The sequence below is a fragment of the Hibiscus syriacus genome, unplaced genomic scaffold (assembly GCF_006381635.1).
Source record: "Hibiscus syriacus cultivar Baekdansim isolate YM2019G1 unplaced genomic scaffold, ASM638163v2 tig00110267_pilon, whole genome shotgun sequence".
NCBI lineage: Eukaryota > Viridiplantae > Streptophyta > Magnoliopsida > Malvales > Malvaceae > Hibiscus > Hibiscus syriacus.
In genome coordinates this window covers 315463-327613 of record NW_024062655.1, presented here as the reverse complement: position 1 = coordinate 327613, position 12151 = coordinate 315463, and the positions used below count along the sequence as shown (strand labels likewise).

The window sequence follows — 12151 nt, the reverse complement described above, 5'->3', positions numbered from 1 at the left end:
GTATGTTCGTTTGGATAGTTGATATTGGCACAACTTATCATATCATATCTGTTTTTAAGGGCTTTCATTTTCCTGCTTCATGTCCTTCCCGTCATTATGTTCATATGCCTAACGGTTAAATTGAATTAGTATCTCACATAGGTTCTCATCGGTGTCTTCTGGTCTTGTAATCTCTAATGTCTTGTTTGTCCTAATTTCACCCATAATTTTCTTTCTATTTCTTGACTTGTCAAAGAAGATAGATTTGTCATTTCTTTTTATCTGACATTTGTATCTTGCAAGATCTTTATACTGGCATGATCAAGGGAATTGGTAGGAGGTTTAAAGGGCTTTATATCTTTGAGTCCTAAAGGAGCTACTGTTTGTTTTCTACAAAAGTTTGTAATTCTTTGATTAGTTTTGGGAACATTTCTTCTATTAATTATGTGCCTACTGCTTCTGTTTCTAATAAAACTAATCTTTGGCATGCTAGATTTGGGCATGCTTCTGCTTCTGCTATGAGTAAATTGTCTTCTTATGTTCTGATAACTTGATACAAATGTTGTTCATGATTGTAGTGCATATCCTTTGGCAAAATAAACCAGATTATCATTTTCCCCTTAGTCTTACTAGATCTTCAAAACCTTTTGAACTCATTCATATAGATTTGTGGGGTCCTTATAGGATATCTACTCATTGGTCATAGGTATTTTTTTACTGTTGTTGATGATGCATACGTATGACTGGGTATACCTCTTAAGAGTTTAAAAATGATGTTCTATTCCTAAAACAATTTCTTTCTTTTACCTCCACTCAGTTTTCTTCTATCACTAAAATTGTTAGAAGTGACAATGTACAGAATTTTTTAATTCTCATTGTACTCCTTTTTTCTCTTCTCTTGGTATTTTGTTCCAGATTCTTGTGTTCAAACTCCACAGCAGAATGGAGTTGTAGAGAGGAATCATAGACATCTTTTAGAAGTAGCTAGGGCTTTACGGTTTCAATCTAAGGTGCCTATTAAATTTTGGGGGTGAATGTGTGTTACAACTTGTTTCATTATATATACTTCCTTCTTCTGTTTTGCATGGAAAACTCCTTATGAGTTCTTTATCAAAAACCTCCTGATATGTCTCCTTAGAGTTTTTGGTTGTTTATGTATGCTACTGCCCCAAAACCAACAGATAAATTTGCTCATCGAGCCTTACCTTCTGTTTTCATGGGATAATTCTAATACTAAAAAATGGTATCTTTATTTGATCTTACTTCTAAGAAGTTCTTGTCAACGGGGATGTTATTTTTCTTGAACAGGTGTTTCCTTTTCATTTTCCTGTTCAAGCAGATTCTTCTTTTTCCCTTCAAACCTTATGTTCTTGATTCTTTCTTTTGGTCAACAACCTATATTACTGCACCACATGATTCTTCTTCCATACCTGAACCTGGGTAATCATCACAACAACCAAATCTCATATATATATATATATATATATATATATATATATATATATATATATATATATATATATATATTATATAATATATATATGAAGTTTCTATTCTAAAATATAATAATATGAGGAATTTTTTCATTTGATTTTTAACAATGCTTGAAAATGACCCTTTTTATAGTTTCGATGACACAGGTAGGATGAACAACATTCTCTTTAATTATTGATGATAATGAGTTATAAATAGATACTAGGTTAAAGTTAGATTGTAAGTTATTAATTAGGATTCCTCTTGTATTTTTCTCAAAAGGATTTCTATGTAAAAATTTGAAACTATCTTATTATGTGATCATTATACTTGTCGTTGTCTTCTAATATTGATGGTATTCAGATGATAGGCTTCTCCCTTTTCAAAGTACTTATCGGGTCCTGAAGGCATCGAACCATGAAATGCAGCGACTCAAGGAATTCATTTTTCTATTTATTCAATGATTGTTCATTGAAAGATATTGGAAGCTTGGGTACCTTGTTAAAGGAAGCATCTTGTTCTTCTCTATAAAAATTGAAAGTGGCCCGGAGCTGCATTTTGCTCCTCGTGGTAAGGATCCTAATAACATCATCTGTGTGAGTTTCTTTTCTTTGATAGCTTCATGGAGGTCTTTGGCTTCAGATTTTGCTTTTTGTATTTACGTCTTCCCCTTCGTATCTAAATGTACTCACCAACGCTACTAAGAGCTGTAAGCAAGCCAAGCTTTTGGATATTATGTTCGTTTAATGTACGCAAATATGTTCCTTTAACCTTCTCCAACATATTTCTTTAATATTCCCAAACATGTTGCCAAATTTATTATTATGCTTCTAGTTTTTAAGTTCATTAAGTTTTACAGTTGAATTTTCATTCGACTCGATTTAACCAATATATATTACGTACTAATTAATATACATACATTTTTATTTGACTTGAATTGAATTGAAATTAAACTAATTTTAGTCTAAAAATCTAAATTGACTAAATTTGATTTGAATAAACCTACTATAATCTCTAAGACTGCTCAAATGATATTACATCACATTTTGTAAATATTATTATTTATGTTTAAAAGTTTCAAAACTGATAATAAGATTAGTATTTTTTCACTAATTTATTATTTTTAAATTGTAAAATTATTTCATTCAAAATATTGTATTAGAAAAAAAACACAAATAATATTATATTATTTATCTTTTATCCTATTGTTTCGACAAATATTAGTATTTTCATTTAAAATCGTCTTTCACCATCATCACTTCTTCTAATCCATTCTCTTATGTCTGAACTGAATTAGTTTGTGAAACTTGTTTTGGGTATTTTCATCGTTTCATTCAAACAGGAAAAAGGGGTTTTGGTTTTCGGTATTTCATCAGTCTGCTTTGTTAAAAGTAAGAAATATATTTAACGTTTAATAACAAAAACAAATGCGATGATAGTTCAGTTGGGAGAGTGTCAGGCTGAAGGTCACGTGTTCGATCCATGTTCATCGCATGAGGTTTTTTCATTTTCTTTTTGCAAGCTTTTTAAAAGAGGGAACGAAAACAGGATGGTTATACGACCTTAAGCTTGTTTCAGTTGAGCATTTTGCTTCAAGTTTTTGGGTTATGTTTGAAGTTTTCTATATTGCAGCAGCTTTGTTCAACCAACTGTTAATGGTGGCAGTGATTCCAATTTTGGCAGTTTAACATTATTTCTCTCAGCTTGCATCCATTGTTAAAGAACGGGACCAGGGGAACATTAAGAAACTAACAGGAACTATAACTGATATATCATTAAAGAAACTGAGAGAATGAAAAAACCTCATGCGATGAACATGGATCGAACACGTGACCTACAAATCCTCAGTCTGACGCTCTCCAACTGAGCTATCCACACATTTGATTACGTTATTAAACGTTTAATATGGTTTTACTTTTAACAAAGCAGACTGATGAAATACCGAAACCAAAACCCCTTTATCCTGTTTGAATGAAACGATGAAAATACCCAAAACAAGTTTCACAAACTAATTCAGTTCAGACAATAAGATAATGGATTAGAAGAAGTGGTGATGGTGAAAGACGATTTAAGGATGTCAACGTGGAATGAACTTTGGATTTGCTTTTGTTGACAATAGTTTGAATTTGCAGTATGCTTGGCGTTGGGAAAATGGTGTTTCGGCCACTGCTATGGTGTTGGCAGAATGATCACCGGCGACGCTGTCATAACCAACCATTGAAAATATAAAATATGGGTTTTTGTGTAAACAGTGAAGAACACAAAATATTGAAAATGAATAATAAAAGAACCTGCTTTCTGGGTTCTGCTTTTGCTTATATATTTTTGGTAATTATTTTTATTTAATGAAAATCCAAAGTTTCATTAAGTTTGTGTTACAAAAATTAAAATAAAATAAAAGCTTTATTTATTTATTTATTGAAATTTTAGGATTTTCCTGAATTTTTAATATTTTAAAATCTAAATTACCGAACGGCTCTAATTTTTTTTAATATGAATAATATTTTTATATCAAATAAAATGTTAATTTAATTAAATAATTATTTACGTATATTATTTTTTTCTATATTTTGATCTCTCAATGTTTTTGGAATAAAATCCATTTTTAGAAGAAATAGTTTGTCGACAAATTATTAACATTTTAAAATAAAAATATTTGTTGTTAATTTTAAAAGTTAAAATACTCTAGAAAGAAAGAATAAGAGCCAAAGTCAGTCAAAATATTTTACTCTAAAATAAAATTTTAAAAATCAAAATACTTAAAAAGAAAAAATAAGAGCCAAAGTTACAATTTTATCAAATATTATAGTCTTTTTTATCCTATTATAAAATAGTTATGAGTCAAAATACTCTACGAAAAAGGTATAAAAAACTATTAAGTAAAACATTAATATTTTTTAACATTATGCATTTTAGAAGTATAAATTATATCAAATAATTTTTTTTATAATTTACAGTGAATACAATATATCTATTAAAAAAATTGACAATATATGTTGTATCTTACATATACGATGTTCGAGTACAAAATTTTTAAGAGATAATAAATATTTTAATTAATGAGATCGTTTAATTATATAAATAAAAAATATTTTTTATTAATTTAGAGTGCAGGGTAATATCTGTTAAATAAAATTATTAAATTCTATGAAATTTAAAGTTTGTAAATCGGTCCATCTATATTTGAACTGCTTTAATTAACGGATACTTTACCTACAAATGCAAATTAACTGAATAAACTAAACCGGAAATGCAATAGAATCAATCAAAAGGCGCACAATAACGACTCAGCAATAGATCGCTCATTCCTAACCTCATCTTCAGATATGCCATTTACACGTGTCACCGTATCCGCCAACCATCTCCCACGTCACGTGAATTGGGTCCCACTTTCCCTCCAATCCTCTCCTCTCCTCTCCTCTATCTCTGTTACTGTTACTGTCTTCGTGTTTCATTGCTTAATTTTTTTCTCTCATCATCTGTTTATCTCCAAACAAAAAACATAAAATGTAATTTTATTTTCAGTTTTCTAGGCTTGATTTTGTTTGCTCTTGTCTTAGTTTCCTTTGTAATTTTATTTATTTTAATTGTTGGACGAATTGGCGATGTGTGGAGTAATTGCAGTACCTGCTTTTGAATTGAGATTCGGATTGATTTTTGATTAGCTGCAGGATTCCTTAGCTATGTTTGATTGGAACGAAGAAGAGGTAATTGGATCGAATTGAACTTTTTATCATCAATAAATTTTATTTTATTTTTCAATTTCCCCTGTAAATGGCTCTTTTCGTAACAATTTTTTGTTATTTTATTATAAAATATGAAGCCTATTATTATTATAAATTTACTAGGAAATTGGAATGAGAATTTGTATTCGGCATTTCCACTTACAATTGCTTAAAATTCTCGGCTTAATACACTTTAGTTTAAACTATACCTTAAATTAACTTTAGTACTTAGATTTTTTTCTTAAAAATAGATGACTAATGTTTTTTCCTTGATGGTTTTTTTAACTGTAGGCATCTTAAGTTGAGAAACATTAGACACTAAAAGTCAATATAGTATAGTTCAGTCACCTAAAAGTAAATTAGCCAAATTTCTCTGTTTTTGTTTTGCGAGACCTCACGCCTTTGTTTTGTTATTTTGTTTTATTGATTTTAAAGAAGTGGTGTTATGGAAGTTAAATTAGTGGGAAGGTTGCTTTGAAATGTGATTCAATGTAAATAGTCAAATACCACCAGTCCAATTAACATAGAACTGTGAACATTCTAAAGATCAAAGTCACTTTTGGAATAAAATCATGTTGAAGGATTTTTTTTTTTTTTGGATTTTGAGTGAATTCAAGATATTTGAACAAAATGAAAGAGAATTATGAGGCTTCATGGAATAAATGAGGGTATGACACAAGTTAACGAAGTAATGCTGGGCTGCAGAAGTCTTTTGAGTTTTAAATCATTTCTATCTTTTTGCTAAGGTGGAAGTATCTTTAGCGGCAGTGTTGATTGTAGAGAGTAGTGAAGAGCATAACATTTGATTTCTGCTATAGCTTTTCAACTGTTCTGTTCTATGTTAAATATCATTGATTCTTAAAGTAATGGTATTATGGTGATATGGACCCTTTTGTTTGTATTTTCAGCTAACAAATAAATATGGGTTTAGGCTGGTGAGACTGATGACCACATAGTATCTTACCAAGAGGGAAGTGAAAACTGTCTGAGTAAGAAGGAATGGAGTAAAGAAACTGCCGCCATAAAGCCTATTGAGCAGAAGACACTGGGGATAATTGATCTTCATAGAAGAAAGTTGGAGGGCGGTTCCGATCTCAATGCAAATGGAGGGATTGCCAACTCAATATTTAGCATGGACTTGTGGCCAGAGTTATCTTTATCTAGCGCAGAAAAAACGAATCATGATTCCATGGCTAGCGAAGTTTCTGACAATTGGTTGGAATAACTGAATGTAGCTCAAAAAATGGTGAATATTTGTTATTCACATTCTCTTAACAGAAGAAATGACTGAACTTTAAAAATCTTAAAAATGTTTTTAAAATCTCAATGAAGGTAAGAACAAGGTGATTTTGTTGACTACAGCTGGGCTAAGATTGGAAGCTTTGATGATCTTGATAGAATTTTAAGGTAAAGCACGATTTATCGTTTCTTGCAATCAGCAATTAGTATTTGCTTCAGTTCTTATATCCTTTGAAAATAGTCAGTAACCGCAAGAAAACTTTTGTCACTGTGGAACAACCTTTGTTGTCTTTACATATGTCCATTTATTTCTTGGACTTTTGAATCTGAAAGTTTTTACTTTCATTTGCTCCAAGTATAGTCCTTAAATAACCTGAATGATTTTCCAAATTTAATAAAAACTAGCATACGAAAAAGCCTGTGCAGACAGAGGAGTGTGATATTCCCACTACCACTCCGAGGAAAAAAAGAGAAATCCTGTCAGATTCCTTTCCTTGTTTATTCATCTTTTATCATATAAATGACATCCTTCTGGCTCAATATTCTTACAAGTGATGATTTGCAGCAATGATGATCCATATTTTGGAAGTTTGAGTCTTGGTAATGCTGATGAGTTATGGTCCTCTTCTAAAGAGGCAACAACTGCCTGGAAATTTTTTCCCACCATTATGGACTCTCCTAGCCTTGCATTAGGAGCGTTAAAGAGCACATCTGAGAACTTGGAAGTGAAAAGAAAATATAAGCAGAAGATAATCTGTCTATTACACTTAGTTATGGCAACCTGGATGGTTCAAACATCTCATGGTCCACAAAATGTGGAATTTCCTGGAGATAGAATAAATCCGAATGTGAGGAGGTATGGACATCAACATGCTATAATGATTATTCATGTTTCTGATAGAAAAACAAAAGAGAAAATGAGAAACAGAAAGAAAGAAACTGAAGTTCTCATTTTCTGATACCACTAACAGTTGACATGTCTCATATTTAATACTTAGTAATTAACTCCTAATAAAATACTTTACTAGAAGATAATAGAGGAAAATAATGTTATCCAGAGACAATGATAATAATGGCTCTTAAACTTAAAAAGACTCCTAAAACAGTAGATACTCTTAATAAAGCAATAAAGTAAGCATAGTTAGGACTCTAATACAATTCGACACTCTCCCTCAAGCTGGTGAATGAATATCTGCCATTCCCAGCTTGCTAAGAATATCTTGAAATGTTTTGTTTGACAGTCCTTTTGTGAGTATATCTGCTAACTGGTACTCTTAATAAAGCTGTAAAGTATACATAGTTAGGACTCTAATACAATTCGACAATTCTTATGCTTTTAACAAACCTAAGGAAATACATAATTTATATTCACTTTCACAGACAATCCTGAAACCGGGGGAGAAACCTCTGCTCTAAAGTCTCACCTAGCTGCTGAAAAAGATCTGACCCTAATGAGTTGGCTGATAAGGTATTACTATCATCCTCTTAATACATAACTGTTCTTATTACCTTAGGTTTCTGGTTTTTCTCTTCAAGATTTAGCATAAAAAACTACTTTCTGGTCATTGGAGGGCAAGTATTTATGGTGTTCATTATTATATGGGAGTAAGTTTATAGAACCTTTCTTGGGGTGCTATGAGAAGGGAAGAACATAGCATCTTTCACTGAAGTATATCTGAAAATTATTCTGTTAGCTATAAAAAAACACATGATCGAAATTGTTTATTACGTGTGCCAAATTAGTGGGGTTTTTTATTAGTTCATGATATTTCTAATAATGTTCTCCAATGAAAACCATCTAGGCATAAAAGTGCCTCTCCTAGTCTTATTCTGATGCTACTTTGTAGTTTCTGGTGAAGATGCGAGATTGAGAGTACCTTTCAAGCTCTTGCAGCTATGTAGTTTTAATTTTTATTCAAGCTTTTGGCAGATGCGCTGATATAACTTGTAGTTTGGAATAGGCCGAAAGGTCAAATTATATAGATATTCTTACATTAATTATATACTAGCTAAAAGGTCCACCTTTTAGGTATTATGTGAATTAGGGAAATAACTATCAGCCAACATTATACTTTGTAACATATTGAAGTTTTCTAGCTAAAGAAGTGACAACGTTAACTGATTCATGCCTATACAACTATTGAAGTTTGGAATGATAGAGATTGATTGAACATATGAACTAAAAACAGCTTCTACTTATGCTCGTATAAAAGCATGATAGCTGTCCTCTCCTCAGAAAATAATCCATAAAGTATTGCATTAATTTACCAGAATTATTTATGTAGGCATTCCCTTCTAGTTGTCAATGTATTATTTTAGTTATACTTCGCTGTGCAGGAATATAGGCAGAATAAGCTGCTGAAATTTAAAAAAAACGGAAAACATGGGTCAGGCAAAACTAGTACAGAATTTATATGATTCCCGGATTCCATCTGGAAATCCATTGACTAAATGTGAGAAGAATTTGGCAACCTCTGTGGTAAAATCTTCTCCATCTTCAGTTGTGAGTCACCAGAGGCAGCTTCAAGGATCCGACTCACTTAGTACCAACACATCAACACATTTGTATCCCCTTCCACATATGGGAATCTTACAAACCAATATCCTACAATACTTGCTTTGTCCAATATTCAGTCCCAGGAAATTTCTCATCAACCTTTGCTCTTGTTATGATGTTTCCCCTATCAAGTCAATCCTGCAAACAGGTCAGCTCCAACTTCTGCAAAATCTCGAGAATGACCTCTCAGGAAAGATTGAAAAACTGAGGCGGCGCCAGCAAATGCGGGCACTGCTTGCCATTAAGAACAACAGCAGCAGTTTACTCATAAAGTTCCTAGTACCAATCATTCCATCTTTGAAACTCTAGTCAAGAAAATCGATTTCAACTTGCTGAGGATGTTGAAGATCTTAGCCTTCTTGCCTCTTTTGACCCGAATTCCCCATTAGAGAAAAATGACTCTAATATGGTTGCTGTTGCAATTGATGACCATTCAGTGGAGGACACGTACTCTATCAGCTACAAGATATAATTGCAAGGTATGCATGACGACTTGCTGGTGCATTTCTCTCCTTGCAGGATAATAAGGAATTAGTGATACCAACAAATCTAGTTTTGCAGCTGGATATCAGAACTAGACTTTGCATAAGAGATAGCTTGTTCCGATTGGCTCAAAGCGCAATGCAGAGACATTATGCTAGTTACACGAGCAGCACTAGCATAATTAGCAAGGTGAAACTAGAGTTTCAAAAGAAGAAGTTAAGAACCATAACAAGTTAGTGAACTCTACGCTGTTGTATTTTAAAAGCAAACTTGATTTTACGTAATCCTTCAAAAGGTTATCCTCAGTCTGTTTTTTTCTGTCAAAACTGAATTCTTCTATAATATTGTTTCTATGAAATTGATGATAAAAACATGCTCTTGTGTTTCACGAATGGAATTCTGCCAGCTCTTAATGAATTAAACCATAACTGTCTCGAGCAAATCCTTTCATCATGCACCATGCCATTCTATTATTGTCAAGATTCAATCCCCCCTTTTCCCTGTAACTAGTGTCTGCTAAAATGAGAAGCTAAAAATAAGTTCCTTTGCTGCCACATTTATTCTGTTCTTCATGTTGTTAACAGCCGAGGTGTGGTCCTTGTCTAAGTTAAAGAACTACATGCTTACGTATATGGATTACCTACTTCTCTGTGAAGATCTTATAAGTTTCAGTGATAAGCACATCCTCTAACAAAGTATTATCATGGTTTCATTTGGTTTTTGAGACTTTTAGGTATTTCCATGATAAGAAAGGTTTTTAGACTTAAAATATTCATCTCTAACCTTTAATATTGCATGTTACTCTGTTGCAGTTGATTTGCCTTAGAAGTTTAAGTCTCATCTTATTTTCCTTGAATATAATTGTGCAGGATGTCTGAAACAGAAACGGAGACCAATCCCATAGATCGTACTGTTGCTCATTTACTCTTCCTTCGGCCTCTGATTTTGTCCAGAAAGCATCCAGAGACTCCTGAATCACTTGCTTCCACAAAGCTCCCATGTGAACACAAAACAGTGAGTTTAATGAGTTTGTCAATGCGTTGCATATTAAGTTAGACAATTCACCTGTTAAAAAAAATCTTACATACCAGGTCTCAAAAGTTCCTTCACCATTGTTGGACTGCAAACATTTAGAGCAATTTAAGAACAGTCCTTTCGTAGATGCTTCCGAGAATGCGTCAAACAATCATCCTGCTGATGCAGAGGTTGAAGCCTCTCACAGAAATCTGGAACTCTTCTAAGAGTAATTACTTTCTTTACTTCCATGCCTATTAAATGTATGCTTCAGATTATTATATTGATTTACTGGTAATTGGAAGGTATTCCTTTTCTTGTCAGCTGATCCTTTCAAATTTATCATGCTGCCATGGAAATCATCCTAGCTTAGCTGAATCTTCAACGATTGGCGGGATCCAGAGCTGTAAAACATCATCATTTCCAGAATATGTGGACATCTTTTGTCCCCTTCTATAAAAAAAACTGCATAGGTAATCGTTTTGAAGTCATTTTTAGTTATGAATCTACTGATTTTCCTTTAGTCTGTCTATCCTCTAACATACTCTGCGGAGACAACTGCTTTATGGTGTCATCTAATCTATACCCTTGCCTGATGTGCAACATCATCCAACTCTGTGAACATTCAAGTGTTGACTTATGTTGTTATGACTTCTCATTTTTCTTAAAATATTCCTATCTGACCTTGTGACTAGTACGCTTAGACAAGAGTGTGGAGAATGGGAATGTGACCTTCCACTGACTCTCCAAATAATAGAAAATCTTGTAAAAACGAATCATTCGTGTGTTGATATATACTCATATCTAATGTTTACACCTGAGTTTCAGGAGCATAGGTAGTGTTGGCAAATTGATATTGCCACTTTTATTCTTCCTCTACAGCTTTACTCTAATTGGAAGTTCCAATGGCTAAACCGGTCGTAGAATTGATGCATAATGTGTGCGTTATTCGAGCTTTTTAGGGTAAATTACATATTTTCTTATATTCAAGCTTTTTTGTCTATTACTAATTGGTTTTATGTCGGATGCTTAATATAGAGTTAATATTTTGATTTGTTGCATGTTTCTCGTACTTGTTTCAATGCTGCTATTCACTAGTTACCCTTTAGAGGTGACATTCATACATCCTATGTTTGAATCTCAGTTTTTGCAAGTGTTTACACTTTTTTTTTATAGTTTGATGAATCAAAATAGACAATTATATATTGTGATTTTTTATATAATATGTATATTTAATCCAAAATCCTAAAATTTAAAACCCTAAACCTAAATCCTAAATCAAAAACTCCAATCTTTAGTTTACACAAATTTGTCAATTTTAATATTATGTATCTTATTTAAGGATTTTAGTTTAACATTTTAGTGTTTTAAAGTTTATATTTTCTCGGCTAATCATTATTCGAGTAATTTTTTTCTATATCATTATTGTAAAAGTTTTGCCATTTATATTTAGAATTATGATTTTAGATTTTAAAATTTTGAACTAAAATTGGTAGGTTGCGTAAAATATTTAAGTTTGCACGACCTATTTATTTTAATTAAGCTAAGTTGATTATAAATCTCTCATTATATTATATTGATTAATCTGGGGTAAGTATAAGACAATATTTGTTAAAAGATAATTTAAAAAGAAACAATAATTATATTTCAATCATTTATTTCATCTCATCCAACGGATCTA

The 12151-nt window shown here is 32.0% G+C and overlaps 1 pseudogene; it reads left to right on the top strand.

The window, feature by feature from the left end:
• The first annotated feature begins 894 nt into the window (after nt 1-894).
• Nucleotides 895-10793, top strand: LOC120115625 (annotated as a pseudogene).
• Nucleotides 10794-12151: the final 1358 nt, after the last annotated feature.